This window comes from Heteronotia binoei, chromosome 2 (assembly GCF_032191835.1).
Source record: "Heteronotia binoei isolate CCM8104 ecotype False Entrance Well chromosome 2, APGP_CSIRO_Hbin_v1, whole genome shotgun sequence".
Classification (NCBI taxonomy): Eukaryota; Metazoa; Chordata; class Lepidosauria; order Squamata; family Gekkonidae; genus Heteronotia; species Heteronotia binoei.
Genome location: NC_083224.1, coordinates 191,535,152 through 191,545,333, shown reverse-complemented (window position 1 = coordinate 191,545,333; position 10,182 = coordinate 191,535,152). Strand labels below are relative to the sequence as shown.

The 10,182-nt window shown below is 50.9% G+C and overlaps 1 protein-coding gene across 1 annotated transcript in view; it reads left to right on the top strand.

Annotated features, from left to right (window-relative positions):
• The first annotated feature begins 2,900 nt into the window (after nt 1-2,900).
• ARHGEF18 (Rho/Rac guanine nucleotide exchange factor 18) overlaps nt 2,901-10,182 on the top strand; it is a 34,653-nt gene continuing 27,371 nt past the window's right edge. Inside the window, exon 1 of the mRNA XM_060232746.1 lies at nt 2,901-2,960. The gene's annotated coding sequence lies outside the window, so the exon portion shown is untranslated. The remainder of the gene's footprint in view (nt 2,961-10,182) is intronic.

Sequence of the window (10,182 nt, the reverse complement as noted above, 5' to 3'; positions counted from 1 at the left end):
AAGCACCAAGGCTACAGAGCATCACTGCCCCAGACAGAAGAACATAAGAGAAGCCATGTTGGATCAGGCCAATGGCCCCTCCAACCCAACACTCTGTGTCACACAGTGGCCAGAAACCCCAGGTGTCATCATGAGGTCCATCAGTGGGGCCAGGACCCCAGAAGCCCTCACCCTGTTGCCCCTCCCAAGCACCATTGACTTAATAAAGGAAGCTGCAAGGCGCTTCGTTTTGCAAGACCTGAGCAAGGCTGTTAATGATAGGGTCTTCCGGAGGCCACTGGGCCATAGGATGGCCGTAAGTCAGAAGTGCATGGATGGCACATAACACAGAGTTGCACACCTGCAGCACTTTCTGCGGCAGCCGCCATGTGCCTCTTGCCTGTTTGCACAGAGCTCTGGTGGGTGGGAGACACTTCTGTGAAAATACATATCCTTGCCCCTTTCGGCTGGTTCAGCCTGTTCGCTGCAAGGACACAGCGTGCAGAAGCCTGAGCGTTTGCTTGGCTCTATCTTGTGTGAATTACGTAACCAGGTTAAGTCAGTTTGTCTTGGAAACGGCCTTTAAATCCAGCAGGTTTTCTGCAGGAGACAGCGTCAGCTGGGCCGAGCAGGAAGGGTGACTGCAGTACTGCATAGCTAGCTAGCTTCTCACCCTGCCGCTACCTCTTTTGGGGTGTGTGTTGAGCTTAGACACTTGGCCAGGCAGAAGCACAGAAAGTGCCCCATGAAACACAGAAGGGATTTGGCTAAGACCCACAGTGATGGTGCTGTGTTCTTGGAGGGGTGGGGTGGGGGGAGAAGTCCTGGGCAACCTTGAGAGAGGTTGCTGCTGCTGTTGCTAACATTTGCATTGTGGCAGGAATGGGGAAGGATGCAATAATGATATGGGGTACTTTCCCGAAGTTGTTCTCTGTGACCTCACAACAATCTCTCTCCCAAAGCCTTCGGATTCCTCTGGTGGCCCTCTGGCTGCTGCCTCCTGCTCCTCCTCCCTCAGTCTTCTTGCTTCCAGCTCTTTCTGGGTGAGCCCTGTTTGTCCTCCGTGGTGCTGCAGAGCTGAGCCAAAACCCTCTTTCCCCTCTCTTGCAGAGGACCGAAGGCTGAGATCTGGATCAGAGCCTCCCAACCTTGCACTCTCACTTCTCTACTCCACCAGCAGGGTCGACGTTCTGGGTGGGGGATGCCCCAGAACTGACACGCTTTGGGTGGGGGTGGGGGGGTGCCCCAGCCCCTGAATTGTTCCTACCGCACTACAGGTGGGGTCACCCTCCCAGTCCTTCCGCTGTGCGTGCCAAAGGCCTGAGTTGAAACACAGCTGCTCTCGGCAGGGTCTTCCTCCTCCAGACTGGCTGAGCTTTGTGAGTTTCCTATTGCTGGACAGGAGAGGCCCCTAGGAGGTGGTTGCCCTGGTGTCCTGAGGCTGCCGTCCACTGCATGTGCAAGGGGAGAGCAGGGCCTACTGAGGGTGTGTGTGGGGAGGAACTTTTGAACTTCCTACACAGTGCAGAGTTTGAAAGAGCCACATTCCTCTCTTGACTGATCTCCCCTTCCTCTTTCCAGACGGTGCTGCTGCAGGTGTCCACAGGACTGGCAGAAGCCTGGTAGGTAGGCAAGCCCAAGGTAGGCAAGCCTCCCGTCCCACCCCCGGCCTCCTCCAACTTGCTCCGCTCTCCAAAAGTTTCACACTTCATAAAAAGCTGCCTGCCCCGGCATACTTCTACTTAAGTCAGTTTGGTGTAGTGGTTAAGTGTGCGGACTCTTTATCTGGGAGAACCGGGTTTGATTCCCCACTCCTCCACTTGCACCTGCTGGAACGGCCTTGGGTCAGCCATAGCTCTGGCAGGGGTTGTCCTTGAAAGGGCAGCTGCTGTGAGAGCCCTCTCAGCCCCACCTGCCTCACAGGGTGTTTGTTGGGGGGGAGGAAGGGAGAGGTGATTGTAGGCCGCTCTGAGACTCTGTCCTTGAAAGGGCAGCTTCTGGGAGAGCCCTCTCAGCCCCACCCACCTCACAGGGTGTCTGTTGTGGGGGAGGAAGGTAAAGGAGATTGTAGGCCGCTCTGAGCCTCTGTCCTTGAAAGAGCAGCTGCTGTGAGAGCCCTCTCCAGCCCCGCCCACCTCTCAGGGTGTCTGTTGTGGGGGAGGAAGGGAAAGAAGATTGTAGGCCGCTCTGAGACTCTGTCCTTGAAAGGGCAGCTTCTGGGAGAGCCCTCTCAGCCCCACCCGCCTCACAGGGTGTCTGTTGGGGGGGAGGAAGGGAGAGGAGATTGTAAGCCGCTCTGAGACTCTTTGGAGTGGAGGGCGGAATATAAATCCAATATCTTCTTCTAAGTCGTTTTTGTGCCCAAAATTATGAAGCAGCTCGTTCCTTGTGGGCCACACCTCCCTGTGGTGATGGTGGGCTTTGCCTTTCTTGGGGTTTCTCGAGCGCCCTCTCGTGGCGGTGGGCACGGGAGAAGCAGAGAGCAGTGAGAGGTTTGGGTCAGTTTCCTGGGGCCACCTAGGCCTGGCACCTTCCAAAGCAGAGGCTGGGTTTGCTCTTGGTTTCTGCTGAGGATTTATTTCAGTTCTCTGACTCAGGGGTGGCCAAACTTGCTTCACATAAGAGCCACACAGAATAAGAGCCTCAAGACATGAACGGCAGGTGTTAGAGAGTGAGGAAGGAAGGAAGGAAAATAGTTGGAGGAGGGAGAGAGGTGGAAAGAAAGCAACTTTAACTTCAAATGCCTTCTCCAAGCCAGCCAACAGGGCAGTGGAGGCTTTGAGAGCCACATAATATGTCTAAAAGAGCCACATGTGACTCCCCAGCCGCAGTTTGGCCACCCCTGCTCTGATGTCTCTTCCAGTCAGATGTACACTGAGGAAAAGCGTCTCTGTGTGTGTGTTTCCTTTTCTTGTAGCAAAAGGATTTGCAGCACCAGCCCCCAGGCTCCCCCCAGAGTTGGCATCCGGGCTCCTCTCCAGGTTAGTGTTCGATCAGATGTCTGCATGCGGCTTGGTTGGACTGGGTCACTCTTTCACAGAATTTCGTATTTCCAATAATTGGAAGCGATCCGCAGGGCCATCTGGTTCAAACTCTGCACAGTGTAGGAAGTTCAAAAGTTCCTCCCCCCACATACCCTCAGTAGGCCCTGCTCCATGCCCAGAAGATGGCAAAAAGCCCTCCAGGATCCCTGGCCAGAGAAAAATTGCTTCCTGCCACCCAAGGGGCAATCAGCATTTCCCTGGCCACGTAAGAAAGCGTCACGAGAACGAAGCACTGATGCAACCCTTCCTGCCCTCTTTCTCACGATCTGCCTAAGTTCACAGGATCAGCATTGCTGTCAGGTGGCCATCGAGCCTCTGCTTTAAAACCTCCAAAGAAGGAGACCCTCCCTGTTGGTGAGAGGCAAGTCCAAGATGGCAGATCCCCTTGTTTTCCTCGCCACTTTCTGGAAAGTGAAGTCATCAGTGAGACAAGTCAGGAATTTATTTGACCTTTCGTTTTTAGCAGAGTTGGACTTCCAACAGGCATCCGAGTCATTGGAATCTCCCATGACCGCCGTGTCCCGTCTCTTTGAGGACTTTGTAATCAGTTCTTGGAGTGTGTCGTGCATGTCCTCTGCCTTGCTTGGTGGTCTGTAGCAGACCCCTGCCACAACGTCTCTATTATTCTTTTTATTTTGCGTACTGCTCTTCCCGGCAGTTCAGGGCAGACGTCCTGCTTCTCTCACAACCATCCTGTGAGGTAGGTTAGTGGTGGGCCCAAAGTTCATGGCTGAAACCAGCCCTTCCCTGATCAGGTCAGACACTCTAACCCATGAATATCAAACATGCAGTTCGGGGGCCAAATCAGAGGGCTCCTTTAAGGCCCCCGAGCATCTGGCACTTGTCTGCTTCCTCCTGCCTCTCTCGTGCATCCTTTTGCATCACAGCTTGCCTTGCCAGGCTCTCTCAATCGCACAGCAGAGCTACTGAGCCAAGCCTCTCTTCCTTCTATTGGCTGAGGCTCCCCCCCATCCCCTGGGGAAGGAAGGAAAGAGCCAGAGCTTCCTTTGCCCAGTTCCCTGGTTCCCAAGGGAGAGATACAAAGAAAGCATCTTTAAGACCAATGAGTGCTAACGTTTTAAGCATGTTTTAAGTTTTTAAATATATATTTGTGTTTGTGTCCTTTATAAAGTTTCTACCTCTGCTACGTAATCTTAAATAGGTACACACATGGTGCAGCCCGACATGGCCCGGCCCAACAAGGTCTCATTTATGTCAGATCTGGCCCTCATAATGAAGGAGTTTTGACACCCCTGCTCTAACCACTACACTGCACGGCATCATTTTATGCTCAGTGATACTGAAGGCTGGAGAGAGGCCCCGCTTCCTTCTCTAAGGAATGCTCTAGAAAACTCCCTTCTCTGTGAGTGTGCGCATGTGTCATTTTTTCCCTGCCTCGTCCCAGCTTACTGTGTCACCTGGGGGGGGGAGAAAAAACCCAGTGGCAATCGATATGCTTGTTTTTCATCGATTGCTTGTTTTGCAGCTGTGAAATGGAAAGCGTATCTAGATGGTCTGCTTCGGTTTCGTTCCTGTAGGCGACAAATTTTATAAAAGGCCTTTCAGTTTCCAGCTCTTTTTGTTAGAATTGTTTGGTGGCTTATTTATTTTATTTTATTTTATTTTATTTATTTTGGTTCATTTATATTCCGCCCTATCCCAAGCGGGCTCAGGGCGGATCACATACATATAAAACCAACACATAATGCAATAACTGCAATGTAATAAAACCAGTAAAAGCCGATAAATGCAATTAACGTTGGAATTCACTGCCACGGGAGATGGCGGCGGCTACAAGCATAGCCAGCTTCAAGAGGGGATTGGATAAAAATATGGAGCAGAGGTCCATCAGTGGCTAGAAGAAGAGCCCCGGAAGCAGACAAGAGCCAGTGCGGGGAAAGCTGGGGTGCGGAGCCAAGAGGGGAGGATAGGATAGGATGGTCTTGCTTGCCTGAGGGTGGTTGGTGTTCTTTTCATTGTGGCTCTCTGGCCTGTCCTTGGGGAGCAGGGCGTGGTGGTTTGGTGCCCTGGCTCAGAAGTCGCCTTCTTTCGTGCAGCTCTGGGATTCCAAGCCTGCATTTCCCGGTGGTCTTCCTAACATCCAAGAAACGCCTCCCCTTCCCTGGAAGTCCCATGCTTCAGCACGGAAAGGGCCCTTGGTGTGTGATGAGACAACTGATGAAGCCTTCAGCCGCTCGAGGGCCCGGCTGCTGCATGAGGCTTCCCGTGGAGACTGGGCAGGAGACTGGCTGTGGAGGGCTGGCGCGTCTCAAGAATGCGTCTGGTGCACCAGGGGAGGGACTGTGGCACAGTGACGGAGAGCCTGCTTGGCATGCAGGAGAGCCCAGGTTTGATTCATGGCAGCATCTCCAATGAAAAGGTGAAGTGAAAAGCTTGTTGCTGGGAGCTCCTGCTGGCCTTGACAGACCAGAGGCATGGTTTTCTGGCGGGGTGGAGTTCAGAGACTTACCAAACCAGGAGGTGACGTGTTGGCAGAGCATTCCTTTTGGGGCTGGGGTTTTTGACATTGGCTTGGTGGGGGTGGGGCGCCTTTGTTACCAGAAGGGGTTGAGCCAAATCAGGGGTGGCCAGGCTGTGGTTCAGGAGCCACACGTGGCTCTTTCGCACATATTGTGTGGCTCTCAAAGCCTCCATTGCCCCATTGGCCAGTTTGGAGAAGGTGTTTGTCTCTTTAAAGCACTTCTCAAAGCCTAGCCGGATGGTGGCTTGGAGAATGCATTTAAAGTTGCCTTCGTTCCACCTCTCTTTCCCTCTCCCTCTATTTCCTTCCTTCTTTCCTCCCTCCCTGCCTGCCTGCCTGCTCTCAAACATCTGTTGTTCATGTCTTGTGGTTCTCAAACATCTGACATCTGTGTGGTTCTCACATTAAGCAAGTTTGGCCACCCCGATCCAAATGGTGTCTAATTCTGCATTCATTCTCTCTCTCTGTCTCTGTGCTGGGAAGATGGTGGGGAGTGTTGGCTGGGTGTTAAAGCCACTCGTGTCTCTCTGATGGAGGAGGCTGAGGAGACTAAAAAAGGAAAGTGTGGGGAGGGGAGTGAGAGCAGCCTTTGCTCTCTGACTCTGCAGTAGCCAGTCTGGTCTGGGACGAGAGGTGAGGTGAGTGGCGGCCGGTCGATATCACGCTCAGCAGTGGGCAAGACAGTGCGAATTGAGCTCAGCAGCTGTTTTCCCTGCTCTTGCATCCGGCCCACAGGGAAGGGTTCCAGAGCCACAACCCCCCCCCCCCAAAAAAGGGGCCCAAGAGGCACTGGCTTCGGGGCTGCAAAGCAGCCAGTTCAAGGAGCCCTTCTTTTCCACCCCCCTCTCCATCTCCACCCCCCACTCCACTTTTTTGGGTGAAGGGTTGCAGTTCTCTGAGAGATTTCTGGCTCAGAGGCCCGAGAGCATCCCTGTTTTCAGAGGCGGTTCCTTCTTCTCTGAGCAGCAGCTGCCTCCTGACTGGCTCGCTTGGCACACGTGTTGGCAACTGAGCAGGCTCTTCCGTCAGCCTCCAGGACTCTTGCAGGCACTGGCTTTGGCCAGTTGGAGGGTGGGAGGGGCTGTTGAGTGCTCTTGAGATATACAGCAGTAATCTCCAATAATCTCTTTCTGCCCCACACCTCTCACTCACTCACACAGAAATCTCATAGAAAGGCCAGCTGGCTACAACTGGGGGTGCCAACTTTTCATTGGCAGAGCTCCTATGTCTGCAACAACAGCAGGATGAACAGAAAAGTTTCATCCAGTAAAAATGGAAGGAGAGAAAGAGAAAGAGAGAAAGAAAGACATGGAAAGAAATAACATAAGAGAAGCCATGTTGGATCAGGCCAGTGGACCATCCAGTCCAAAATTCTCTCACACAGTGCCCAAAAAAGCACCAGAATGTCCACCAGTGGGGCCAGGGCACTAGAAACCTTCCCACTATTGCTTCCCACCCACCCCGCACCAAGAATATAGACAGAGCATCACTAGCAGGGAAAGAAAAAAGGGGGAGGGATAAAGAGGGAAAGAAAAAAGCCATTAGATGACCCCAGCCAGCAACAATTCTGCCTAGGGGTCATTTGGTTAAAAAAAAAAAAAGCTACTGGAATGCCCACTCCTCAGCCCTCTCAGCTGAAAAAATATCCGTTTCCCCTTCCTGGGGAGATCTCCCCAAAAGAACATACTGCAAGGCGCATGAAAGCTCATACCTTGAAGAACACTTCATGGGTCTAAAGTGCCAGTGGACTCCAGCTTTTCTCTCAAACACTGTGTGGGGGGAGAAGGAAGGAGAGGCAGCCCAGCTCCTCTCTGCACAACACAGACGTTGGGGGATGGAAGGAAGGAAAACAGAGCTCAGGCTTTGCAGCCTGTGTCAGTCTTCAAGCCTAGCTTTTATCTGCACAACACAGAGATGTTGGGAGATGAAAGGAAGGAAAACGGAGCTCAGGCTTTGCAGCCTGTGTCAGTCTTCAAGCCTAGCTTTTATCTGCACAACTCAGAGACGTTGGGAGATGAAAGGAAGGAAAACGGAGCTCAAGCTTTGCAGCCTGTGTCAGTCTTCGAGCCTAGCTTTTACCTGCATAACACACGAGACGGGGGAAGGAAGGAAGCAAAACGGAGCTCGGGCTTTGCAACCTGTGTTAGTCTTCAAGCCTAGCTTTTCTCTGCACAACAGAGAGATGGGAAAGGAAGAAAGCAGAGCAGAGCTCATGCTTTGCTGGGGACAGGGCTAGCTTTGGCTTTTCTTGTGGCCTGGTATTGAGGCTTCTGTGGCCCGGTACTGGGTTGCAACCCTGCAAACACCACTCTAGATGACAGCCCTTCAAGTCCTTGAAGATGGTGATCCTATCACCTCTCAGCCACCTCCCCTTCAGGCTAAACATCCCCAGCGCCTTCAACCTTTCCTCATAGGACTTGGTCTCCAGACCCCTCACCATCTTCATCGCCTTCCTCTGGACTCGTTCCAGCTTGTCTAAATCCTTCTTAAAATGTGGTGCCCAAAACTGAACACAAGACTCCAGGTGAGGTATTACCAGAGCAGAGTAAAGCGATACCATCACATCACGTGATCCGGACACTATACTTCTGTTGATATAGCCCAAAATTGCATTTGCCTTTTTAGCCACCGCATCACACTGTTGACTCATGTTCAGCGTATGGTCCACTAAGACCCCTAGATCCTTTTCGCACATATTATTGCTAAGACAAGTCTCCCCCATCCTATAGCCATGCATTTGCTTTTTTTCTATCTAAAGGCATCGTATGAGGCAGGCTGAACAAGAGAGAGTGTGGCAGTTCCAGCATCAGCTCACGGGCTTCTTGGTTAAACCGAGGTCTCCCTCCAGAAAATGCAATTTCACTCTGCAAGTTCTGGCATTTCGTTTTGGGGTGGGGGATCCCTCCCCTGCATTTGCTAGACCTCGTGGGGACCTGCTCCAGGGGGACGTGAACATTAGAGGCCCATGGATCAGCAGTTGCGCTTGCTGAACTGTTTCCTCTTGTGGTCGAGGCAGTTGCATGTTTGGGTAGACTATAAATTGTGGTCTTAGGGTGTCTAGTGCATAACGTCAGGTACATGAGATGCAATAGTCCCATTCATTGTATGTTGCACTGGTCAAACCCCATTTGGAGTAGCGTGTCCAGTTTTGGAGGCCTTTTTCTAGGAAGGACATAGAAATTATGGGTATGCATTCAGATGTTTCCAGCCCAAATGTATATCTGCAAAATATCGTATTGGTATTTTCTGGATACATTTGGGTGTCCAGGTGGTATCTGGAACTTTTCAGGATACCAGCAAATGGGTCCCAGATATTCCAGAAATATTCGGGAGCAACTGGGAATATTTGCTCCCAAGACTGCTTTGTCTTTGATTTTCTTGACTTCTTGTCTGGGTTTGGAATGGGCTTGCAAGGTTGGCTTGAATTCTGTGCATTGAAATTAGTTCCGTGGGTCCTGTAAGTTGCAGCAGTATGTCCCGTGCTCAAATAGGGTTGCAGTGGATTCTTGGGTTCAACATTGGCTTGAATTCTCTGGTTTGAGATTGGATTTGATTCCCTGTTTTGACATTTGAACAAAGTCGGAGTCCAGTAGCACTTTAAGACCGTTGTGCAAGCTTTTTACGTTAGTATTTTTAAAAAGGGTGTGTGCAAGATAGACCACACTTGAACATCATGGCCAGAAAAATATGCCTTCTACCCTTCCGTCCTTTTCAGTTTTGTAACTACCAGCCTGCTGAAGAGGTGTGGTGAACTTGAACGCTTCCACAGTGATTTGTGCAATCCACCTGGGGTTTCTTTTTTTTTTTTTGTAATTAACGTTTTATTGGAGTTTTCCAATACAAAAAAACAAGCAAGAATGCAAAGGAACGAGGATGTAAATAACATCGCAGTGCAGTAAATAATATTGACTGCGGCTAAGTAAGAAGTATGTGTTTACAAATGGTAAACTGAAAATAAAAGATAGGAAAACATAGCAAGTACATATGAACATATGAAGCTGCCTTCTACTGAATCAGACCCTGGGTCCATCAAAGACAATGTTGTCTACTCAGACTGGCAGTGGCTCTCCAGGGTCTCAAGCTGAGGTTTTTCACACCTATTTGCCTGGACCCTTTTTAGTTGGAGATGCCGAGGATTGAACCTGGGACCTTCTGCTTCCCAAGCAGATGCTCTACCACTGAGCCACCGTCCCTCCCCGTTAAGTAGATTAACAGCAAGTTATGTAAGATGCCATAATCAGTCAATTACAGAATTTAAAGAATATCATATCCTAGGATAACGTATGCTATGACTATTATAAAGTGAACCTTCTGCAGCAGTAGTATGTGCACCCTGTGCGAGATGTAGACCACGACTAGCACAGAGGATGCAGTCCACCTGGTTGACCCTGATAAAGCACTCTGGGACCAGGATATTTTAAGGACTGCCTTCTCCTGTATGAACTTACCTGTCCACTCTGGTTCTCCCTCTGAGGCTAGATGGGTAGTGACCCAAGAAAGGGCTTTTTCAGTCATGGCACCAAAACTTTGGAACTCCCTCCCCAAGTAGACTCGTCTGTCTCTATCGGTGTCTGGTGAGGACTTTTCTTTCATTTGGCATACCTCTGATATGGGCCAGCCACAGTTCTTGAAAGACCTGCACTCTCAAGAGGACGGACTCTGGGGCAGTGATGCTCT